General features: G+C 44.9%; 1 protein-coding gene across 1 annotated transcript in view; it reads left to right on the forward strand.

Moving 5' to 3' along the window:
- The window catches only part of LOC116944517 (uncharacterized), a 32,551-nt gene extending 22,672 nt beyond the window's left edge, over positions 1–9,879 (forward strand). The window contains exon 3 of the mRNA XM_076053603.1: positions 4,915–9,879. The gene's annotated coding sequence lies outside the window, so the exon portion shown is untranslated. The remainder of the gene's footprint in view (positions 1–4,914) is intronic.
- The last annotated feature ends 521 nt before the right edge of the window (positions 9,880–10,400 follow it).

Below are 10,400 nucleotides of genomic sequence, written 5' to 3' on the forward strand. Positions count from 1 at the left end.
TGAGAGTGAGATAGTGTGAAGGTGAGTATCAGAGTTAGTGAGTGAGCATGAGTTATTGATAATAAATGTGAGTGAGTTTGAGAGTTAGTGTGAGATTCAGTGTGTGAGGGGGTGTGAGAGTGAGTGTGAAAGTTAGTTTGAGATTGATGTTGTGAGAGTGCATGGTAAAGTGAGAGAGTTAGTGTCAGAGTGAATGTGTGTGAACGTGAGTGAGAGAGTTACAGTGAGTGTGATAGTAAGTGAGTGTGTGCGAGTGAGACAGATTGAGTGAGTGAGAATGAGAGAATGAGTGTGAGTGAGTGTGAATGAATGTGAAAATGAGTGGGGGAGTTAATGAGAGTGAGTGGGAGCATGATAAAGTGAGCAATAGAGTGAGTGTGAGTTAGTGAGTGTGAAAGTTAATGCTTGTAAGAGTTATTGAGCGGGAGAGTAAGAGTGTGAGAGTGAGTTAGAGTGAGAGAATGAGTTGGAGAGTGCGAGAGTGTCTCTGAGTGAGATTCAGTGAGAGACAGTGTAAGTGAGATAGTGTGAATGAGTTTGAGAGTTAGTGTGAAAGTGAATGTGAGAGAGTGTGAGCAGGAGAGTAAAAGTGCGTGTGAGAGTGCATGTGAGTGAGCGAGTGAGACAATGAGTATGAGCAAGATAGTGAATGTGATCATGAGAGTGAATGCTTGTGAGTTATTGAGTGGGAGCGTAAGAGAGTGAGTGTGATAGTGAGTTACTGTGAGAGTGAGTGGGAGAGTGAGAGAGTGCATGTGAGAGAGAATGAGTACGTTAGTGAATGTGAGAGTATGTGAGAGTGATACAGTGAGTGTGAGACAGAGGTTGAGAGTGAAACAGCGAGTCGGACAGTGTGTGAGTGAGCGTGAGTCTCACCGTGCCCCCTCCTCCTCGTCTCCACTCCCCGTAAAGAATCGCAACAAGAGCTCGGCAACTTGCGCTGCTACTGCTGCTACCTTCTCTGCACGTCTCACTACACGGAAGTCACGTGTGCAGTGACGTCACTCACCTCCACGGCTATGGCCACGCCCCTATCTCTCCTCCCCACTCAACGAGTGGCCACATGACCGCCCAACGGTTCGTGCCGTGAGTGTAAGACTTGAGTGAGAAAGTTTGTGAATGTGAGTGTTAGAGTTAGTGTGAGAGTGAGTTTGAGTGAGAGAGTGTGAGAGTTAGTGAGTGTTTTAGTGAAAGAGTGTTAGTGAGAGAGACAGTGAATGTTAGAGTGCCTTTAAGAGTGTGTGAGTGAGTTAGTGAGTGGGTGAGTGTGAGATGGAGTCTCACCGTGCCTCCTCCTTATTTCCAATCCCCGTAAAGAATAGTAACAGGAGCTCAGCTCTTTGTGCTGCTACTGCTGCTACCTTCTCTGCACGTCTCACTACACGGAAGTCACGTGTGCAGTGACGTCACTCTCCTCTACGGCTATGGCCACGCCCCTCTGTTTCCGGTGCGTCAGACGCTCAGACCCCTCCCACTCAACGAGTGGCCACGTGACCCCCCAACGATTCGTTGCGTGACTGGTGAGTTAGACTTGAGTGAAAAAGTTTGTGAATGTGTCAGAGTGAGTGGGACAGTATGAGTGAGTGAGTGTAAAAGTTAGTGAGTGTTATAGTGAAAGAGTGTACATGAGAGAGTGAGAGATTGAGAGTGAGTGTGATGCTGAGTGTGAAAGTGAGTGAGAGTTTGAGTGAGACAGTGAGTGTGAGTAGATAGGGAGTGTGAGAACGAGAGTGAGTATGCAAGTGAGTGGGAGAGATAATGTGAGAGAGAAAGTGTGAGAATGCATGAGATTGAGATAGTGTGAAGGTGAGTATCAGAGTTAGTGAGTGAGCATGAGTGATTGAGACTAAATGGGAGTCAGTTTGAGAGTTAGTGTGAGTTCAGTGTGTGAGGGGATGTGAGTGTGAGAGTGAGTGTGAAAGTGTGAGATTGATGTTGTGAGAGTGCATGGGAGAGTGAGAGAGTTGGTGTCAGAGTGAATGTGTGTGAACGTGAGTGAGAGAGTTACAGTGAGTGTGATAGTAAGTGAGTGCGAATGAGACAGATTGATTGAGTGAGAATGAAAGAGTGAGTGTGAGTGAGTGTGAATGAATGTGAGAATAAGTGAGTGGGGGATTTAATGAGAGTGAGTGGGAGAGTAATAAAGCGAGTGAGAGAGTGAGTGCGAGTTAGTGAGTGTGAGAGTGAGTGCGAGTTAGTGAGTGTGAAAGTGAATGCATGTAAGAGTTATTGAGCGGGAGAGTAAGAGTGTGAGAGTGAGTTAGAGCGAGAGAATGAGTTGGAGAGTGCGAAAGTGGCTGTGAGTGAGATTCAGTGAGAGACAGTGTAAGTGAGATAGTGTGAATGAGTTTAAGAGTTAGTGTCGAAGTGAATGTGAGAGAGAGTGAGCAGGAGAGCAAAAGTGTGTGTGAGAGTGCATGTGAGTGAGCGAGTGAGACAATGAGTATGAGTAAGATAGTGAATGTGAGCGTGAGATTGAATGCTTGTGAGTTATTGAGCGGGAACGTAAGAGAGTGAGTGTGATAGTGAGTTAGTGCGATAGTGAGAGTGCATGTGAGAATGAGTAAATTAGTGAATGTGACAGTATGTGAGAGTGATACAGTGTGAGACAGAGTTTGAGAGTGAAACAGCGAGTCTGAAAGTGTGTGAGTGAGCGTGAGTCTCACTGTGCACCCTCCTCCTCGTCTGCACTCCCCGTAAAGAATAGCAACAAGAGCTCGGCTCTTTGTGCTGCTAGTGCTGCTACCTTCTCTGCACGTCTCACTACACTGGAGTCACGTGTGCAGTGACGTCACTCACCTCCACGGCTATGGCCACGCCCCTCTGTCTCTGTTGCGTCAGACCCTCAGACCCCTCCCACTCAACGAGTGGCCACGTTTCCCCCCAACCATTCGTGGTGTAAGTGGTGAGTGAGACTTGAGTGAAAAAGTTTGTGAATGTGATTGTCAGAGTGAGTGGGAGAGTGAGTATCAGTGAGAGTGAGTGTTGATAAGAGTTAGTGAGTGTTATATTGAACAGTGTGCGTGAGAGATCGAGAGTGAGTGTGATGTTGAGTGTGAAAGTGAATCAGAGATTGAGTGAGACAGTAAGTGTGAGTAGATAGTGAGTGTGAGAATGAGAGTGAGACAGTGAGTATGCGAGTGAGTGGGAGAGATAATGTGAGTGTGAGAGTGAGTGAAAGAGTGATTTAGAGAGAGATTTAGTATGCGAGTGAATGTGATGGTGAGGGTGAAAGTGGGAGAGATAATGTGAGGGACAGAGTGAGACAGTGAACGTGAGAATGAAATGTAGAGTGTGAAAGTGCGTGTGACAGAGTTGGAAATTGCATAAAGTTGAAAAGAATGGGGGGTTGAGATGAGGGACAACCAGGAGAGTTCCGTTCACGAGTTCTGTGTGGAGGGTTTGGGAATCTGTAGTGCAGTGACGTGAGGTGAGGTCAATGGCTGGTGAGGCACTGGCTAGTGTCAGGGCCTGATTCAGACACTGAGGGGGGCATGGCCTTACGGAGGGGGCGTGGCCTCACTGAGCGGGCGTGTCCTAACTGAGGGGGGCGTGTTAGATACGTCCCCGTCACTGAGGCAGATGTGATAGCTGCCTCCCCTGGTGCTTTTTCATTGCAGTTTCATGACGAGACCAGCGAGCCTAGATATCTTCATACATATACGTGAAATAAGTTACATGAAGGCGAGAACACGAAATGAAGGGGTCTACAACCATTACATTGGTGACATACTGAGATTGTAACAGGCACGCGCTTATTGTCTGAGCTCAATCCAGTTACTGAGGGGTTGCGCAATCAGAGGGGAGGCTGAGCTCGTCGCTGCCTCACCTCTCTTCTCTTCTTGTATTTGCAGTGGAGCTTCGCAAATTTGGAGATTTTTTTATTTACTAGATTATTCTTTTTTTTTTACTTTTCAAAACCGCTATTTACATTGGATTATGACAGGTGAGGCTCTGCCTCCCTGCCTTCCCTGACCGCACGTCCCTGCTGTAGAGAGGGTTTGGGGCATCTGTCTTGGGGGTTCCGTGTGGGGGGTTTGGGGGTTCTGTATTGGGGGTTTGGGGGTTTTGTGTGTGGGGTTTGGGGGTTTTGTGTGTGAGTTTGAGGTTCCACTCACAAGGGAACAGGGTGTGATGATACAAACTCTCACATGGAGACTAATAGACTCATAAAGAGACTCACAGACTCGCATAGTTCCCATAGAGGTTCACAACTGTGTGGTGGACACTCTAGTCAGTGGTTCTGCTATGGCACGCCAAAATGTCGACCAATCTCCACTGTGAAGGTGGCAGTGGGTGGCTCTGCCACGAGGTGTGCCGCCGATTAGAGCTACTGCCAACCCTCGCATTCACAGCATAAATTCAATCCTGGAGAGGTGCTTAAGTGGGCTTGGCGATTGTCACGTTTCTTTTTCGGAGATCTCGGTGTTGCACTGAAGACGAACTTCAACACAGACACAGCTCCTCTCTAGGAGCTAGCTGTACCCATAACATGTAGCTCTGTCAACTGCAAAACCAGGGAGAATAGTCATACACACGCATGTATCCTGCAACACTTTCCAACATGTGAGTCACTAAATCCAACCTTTCACACCGAGTAATTCATGTCCCTCCCGCTCACAGCATGCCAGTCCCCCCTTCCAACCACAAAGGCCCCCCTGGAGACAGGGAAAATTCTGTTCGTGATCACCTAAAAAGGTCGATAGGGGACAGGGTGGGTGGCCAGCACCACGCTCAGCCGCCTTTTTCTCGACAGGGCTGATGCTTTACACACCACACCAGGTACTAATTTAAGAATGAGTCAACCTAGGGAAGGCACAGGTCCGGCTCAGATATCGGAGTATCAGGTCGCCGGGTTTGTAGCGCAGCGCGCTAACCACTGCACCACCATCTTCCCCCCACCGCTTCCAACAGGCACCGACATGCTGATGATGGGGGTGAACGGACCCCGCATGCCATGAAGCACACGGGCAACGTCATCTACAACGTCACCTACACGGTGATGGAGATGGGCAACTCCATCATCATCGTCAAGTGGGGCGATGATTGCATCCCCGGCAGCCTCTTCCGCATCACCGTGTCGGGAAGCTACGGCTAGGGTTCACCATGACAACAATGATACGGTGATGATGATAGTGTGACTACGGTATGGCGATGATGGTACTGTAACAAAGATACGGCAATGATTATACCATGGCAATGATACAGCGATGGTGATAGCATGATGACAATACGGCGATGATGATACTGTGACAATATGGCGATAAGGTAATAACGTTGATGATACCGTGACGACGATATGGCGATGATACTGTGAAAACAATACAGAGCTGATCATAGCGCCATGACAATATGGTGATGATGTTACCGTGATGACGATCCAGCTATGATGTACCGTGATGACGAGATGGCGATGACACCGTGACAATTATATGGCAATGATACCATGACAATGGAATGGTAATGATGATGAAACCGTGACGACGATACCGTGATGATGAAAACCGTAACAATACAGCAATGATGATATCATGATGACGATACGGCGATGATGATACCATGACAAAGATACGGCAATGATGATACCATGATAACGATAAGCAGTGAAACCGTGACAACAATACGGCGATGATACCGTGACAACGATACGGCGATGATGATACCGTGACAGTGATACGGCAATGATATCATGATAACGATACAGCAGTGATACCGTGACAACAATTTCGGCGATGATGATACCATGATAACGATACAGCAGTGATACCATGACAATGATACGGCGATGATGAGAGTGATGTTTTATATATGCCTTTTCCAATAATTTATATTAAGAGTGATATTGCCTATTTTTAATGTAATAGATTTCCTTATATATAGATTCAGCGAGTTCCAAACAAAAAAAAATAATGCAGTGACAGATACCTGTGAACTCCTCTCTTGAGGAAACAAAAGGCCAAAATGAAACCCCCCTCTCACGCTAGAATGATTACACTTAGGGGCATTTGAGAGCATCTGTGTCCACAGGCCATGAGATTGTTCAGGCCTTGATGTGACATAGGAAATTACTTCAATAAATTAGAACAGACAGACACACACACGTACACCGGCCAAATGGTCACTCACAAGGACAGTTGTTCCATCGTTAGAGGAAACCGACCAATCACAGGCCGAGGAGCAAAATCAAAGGAGTTCCGGTCCCTTGTGAGAAGACGAGCCGAGGCAAAACATTTCGACTACAACAAAAAAGCCAAGCCATACAAATCAGTCTTGCAATGACAAGCTCCGGGGTATGGTCCTCGAAATCAACCATGGGTGTCGAGTCTTGCAGAGGAGAGGGGCGATGTGTTGCTAAGTGTTGAGTTCGGCGCTGACAGAGTATCTCTGACAGTTTTATTCTACATTCATTCTCATGTTATGAGTCGATTGCAGAGTCAAGGACTGCGAGAAGTTGTATTGTCCTAAGCTATAAGAGTTGTGAGAAGCTAAGAGGTGTGCAAATACATTTGATGAGTTTTGGAGAGTGAGTGAGGAGCAGTGACAAGCAGCTCAAAGCAGAAGCCCTCCTGGATAAAGAGGGGGGGCACACGGGTGGTTGCGCAAGCCAGCTGTTATTCACAGGACCAGCAGAGCAGCGGCTAACCACTAACCACGAGTGTGCTGACTCGGACCCCAGAAACACAGCAGAGATAGTATGTGGACAACTCAAACCATACTGCCAATAGTGGAGCCAGGATTTTCAGGTAGGGGGAAACAATCCAGCACTGAAAAATGATAGGCGTTGTTAGTAACGACTTGTCCCTTACTTTTTATTCGACGTGTGTGCGGCGATGGCGCAGCCATCGATCGAGGGTCGAATTAGAACCTGTGTGATCAGCATCACACTCGCTGAAGGTGAATGCCTTCAGGGAAGTCGTGTACTGTATACGCAACTGCGCACAATTCTGAGTCAATTATAACTTCTTTGCCGTTATTGCCAATTATGGACTCAAACTATTGCCCTATCATCTCAGAGCCCCTGCACGCAATAATATGCTACACAATGCTATTGGGGGTGGCAAAATGTCGATTTATTACTAATAAACCCCAATGATCCGATCGAAAATAGGGATTTCGATTGGATCATTGGGGGGCACGGGCCACCACACCCCCATCCCCCCCCACTGGCTCCGCCAGTGCATAGTGCCCACTATAATTATTAGACCTCATGGTGACTGCCCTCCAACACACATACAATGCGCATTTCGGTACGAAAAAGATTGTTCCAAGAGCTTTTTTTGCTTCGAAAAGGGTTACCATTCCAAGGCGGTGAGTTAATTAGCTGGTCATGAAAAGCATTGTCCTGTCCCTTGAGTTGCATGAACACGGTCATTTAGAAGTATTTGTCATTCGTTTTATTTTCATCACTTAATTTTACAAATTAATTTATTGATGTCACACTAAACATTTATAAGCATCTACGTCATGAATCTACACACTCGCATGAATATTATTTTTTGAGATATTTCTTTTAATTTCAAAATCATTGCAATGAATTCATTGATGTCCACTAACCATTTGATAAGCATCTATTAGCCAAACCTAAACACGCGCATGTACACTATTGTTTCGGGATATTAATTTGAATTGCATAATCTTACCAATTGGGCACATGTTTCTTGAGCATGGTTCCGTATGAATATTGTCATTTTTAAGGACTTTTCTATCGTTGTGTATTGTCGCGCTACTACGAGGAGTTAGCCTGTTGTTTTGTTGCTCAGTTTAACAACCTAACCATTGGGGTTTCATTTACGGATATATGAGTAGTGGTAATTCCAATCATTAGTGTGTTCGCATATTAGAGAGTTTTTAAAAAAATATATATTCAAGTTGCTTAACACAGAAGAGTCTGAGTGGTTCCTTCCTAAGTTCATGCATCATTATCTTAATTATAAGGACTATATCCTGCGGCGAGATCTGAATCCTGAGACCGGACATAATTACACTAAAATCATAACCAGTAAATGTTTAAGCGAGAATCATAATCAGGAAAAGTGCAAGCGAGAATCATTGCATTATCACGATTGGCAATACACCCCTCGACAACAAAGCTAAGCATCACACACACCGTCACACATACACGATACGCCACTAGATGACGAATCCGAGCATCACATCACACACACACATCAATCATTAATAACCATAGACACAGAATACACCCCTAGATCACGAAGCCAAGCCAATAATAATACACATAACCACACGCACACATATTGATCCTTATACAAACTAACACACACATTAATAATACTCCGATACAAGCACACACACATAGATGATATGCATACATTTCCACGTAATATTTTACACACATTTAGCCACACATACGATTGATCACATTACACTTACACTCAAATAATTTGACACACACGTTTGATTATTTTATTAATTTTGCCTAATTTTCACAATTACATACATTGGGATAATTGTATACATTGGCATAATTAAATACTTAACATGTTTCATTTAATTATTTTTCATAATTGAGTTTTTTTGGGTTAGATCGCGTAAATATATGTGTCGTTAAAACCCGCCACCACCCGACACAGCCAACTCGTAAGGGTTGTCACGTAAACAGGACATGCCTCTTTGCCACCAGAACAGCCACAGGTGTGTTGGAGAGCCAAGACACAACATTTACAATCTGAGTACGACGTTTCGCCAGTAATTACAACTAGCTTCATCAGGCGACAGCCAGATTTGTGGAGAAGTCTTACTGTTTCGTTCCCTATATAGAGGCGTAGATGTGTTGACCACCCTTCTGTGCTCTTGCACAATGTGGGGAAGGGTGATTACTGAGGCAACGTACATTATGCATGTGCATTATGCGAGGCCTTTGAACTTGTCCTTCCTGTCTATTGTGTTTATTAAAATAGCCCTACCAACGATACTCCCGATTGAAGTACGCTGCCCTTTGTTTTGTTTTTACAAACATCTGGCAAGTTTATCAGTATTCTGAGAAGTGAAATTAAACATGTTAAAGAAGCGCTGCAAATGAACGGTTAAAATGGCTATTTGCGAAAAAGTAATACTACTGTACAGCCCATGGCCAATCCACTGCTGCATGAAGGCCTCCCCAGCATTGGGGTTGTTTAACCACATGCCACCACGGGTGCTCGGTGCGGGTCGGTAAAGGTAGCGGGCAACAAGCCCTGACATCGCTCGCCATTGTTTATTGTTGTGGCCATGGCCAGGAATTGAACTCATGTGTGCCCGGTTCGTAGAGCAGTGTGGTGCCTAGCCATCTTTGCCACTGCTGCTGCACTCTTTGGCTGTTTACTTAATTACTCACATTCGTGAATAATGACTTTATTCCATTCATAAAGTGCGCTCTTGCTACCGTGTGCATTTAGTCGTACAGTACACTCGGTAGTAAACACGTGTCTGTATGTACGGTCAGTTTCTTTCACACCGTACGTAGCCAACTGCTAATCAGAGTTTGCGGGGTAAAGACAACAAACTAAACAGAAACATCTGGTCTAAAGAAATTAGTTTTTAATTTATCTTTAAAAGTGTATAGCTGCAGTGGCTTTCTAATACAGGAATGAAGAGCGTTCCCAGACATCCGCAGCTCGTCTAAAAGTGCCGCATGATACAGTGACCGTCTTTAAATTTTGATTTAAAGCTTTCGTGACTGCAGTAATTCATATTCTTAGCTCTTTCGGTAAAGTCACGTTGAAGGGAAATAATAAAATAAGAAATATATATATAAAACAATAAAAAATTATCACGACGTTTCGACCATAACACAAACGGTCGTCATCAGGCGTGTCGGTTTGGATTAATTTATTTATTTTTAAACGGTGTATTTTTTTTTAATAAAAAACGTCAGCGCCACGTGCAGCGATTTGGCAGTTTATTTAGAAGGACTAGTCCATCTATGTTCTGAAAAAAGGAGGGGGGAGACGAAAAATTAATGTATGCTGTCTGAAAGCCACTGTAAGTGTGAACAATCAATTAAGACCTGAAATGGTTTATCAAATCTTTCCAATGATTGCTAAGCCAGAATCCATCTTCTTGGTTGAAATTGTCTCTGTGCTTGTATATGTGGATAGCCTCATGAACGAATCTCTCATGGTAGCCAGATGGCTTACAAAGAACCTCTGTCTTGGAAAAGTCAATGTCATGTGAGCCTACTGAATTATAACAATGATCTGCCACGGCCGAGGTGTTGGTCCTACCGTGTTTAAGGTCTGCTTTGTGTCCACAAATGCGGTCCGAGACATGGCGTTTGGTTTCTCCAATGTAACTACTACCACAGAGGCAACTTAGTTTGTAGACACCAGGGTAATGTATGTCCGGAATCACATCTTTTACAGACGGAACCAGATCACGGATTTTATGTAATGTGTTGAAAC

The sequence above is a fragment of the Petromyzon marinus genome, chromosome 3 (genome assembly GCF_048934315.1).
Source record: "Petromyzon marinus isolate PM22_M1 ecotype Great Lakes invasive population chromosome 3, UKy_Petmar_22M1.pri1.0, whole genome shotgun sequence".
Classification (NCBI taxonomy): domain Eukaryota; kingdom Metazoa; phylum Chordata; class Hyperoartia; order Petromyzontiformes; family Petromyzontidae; genus Petromyzon; species Petromyzon marinus.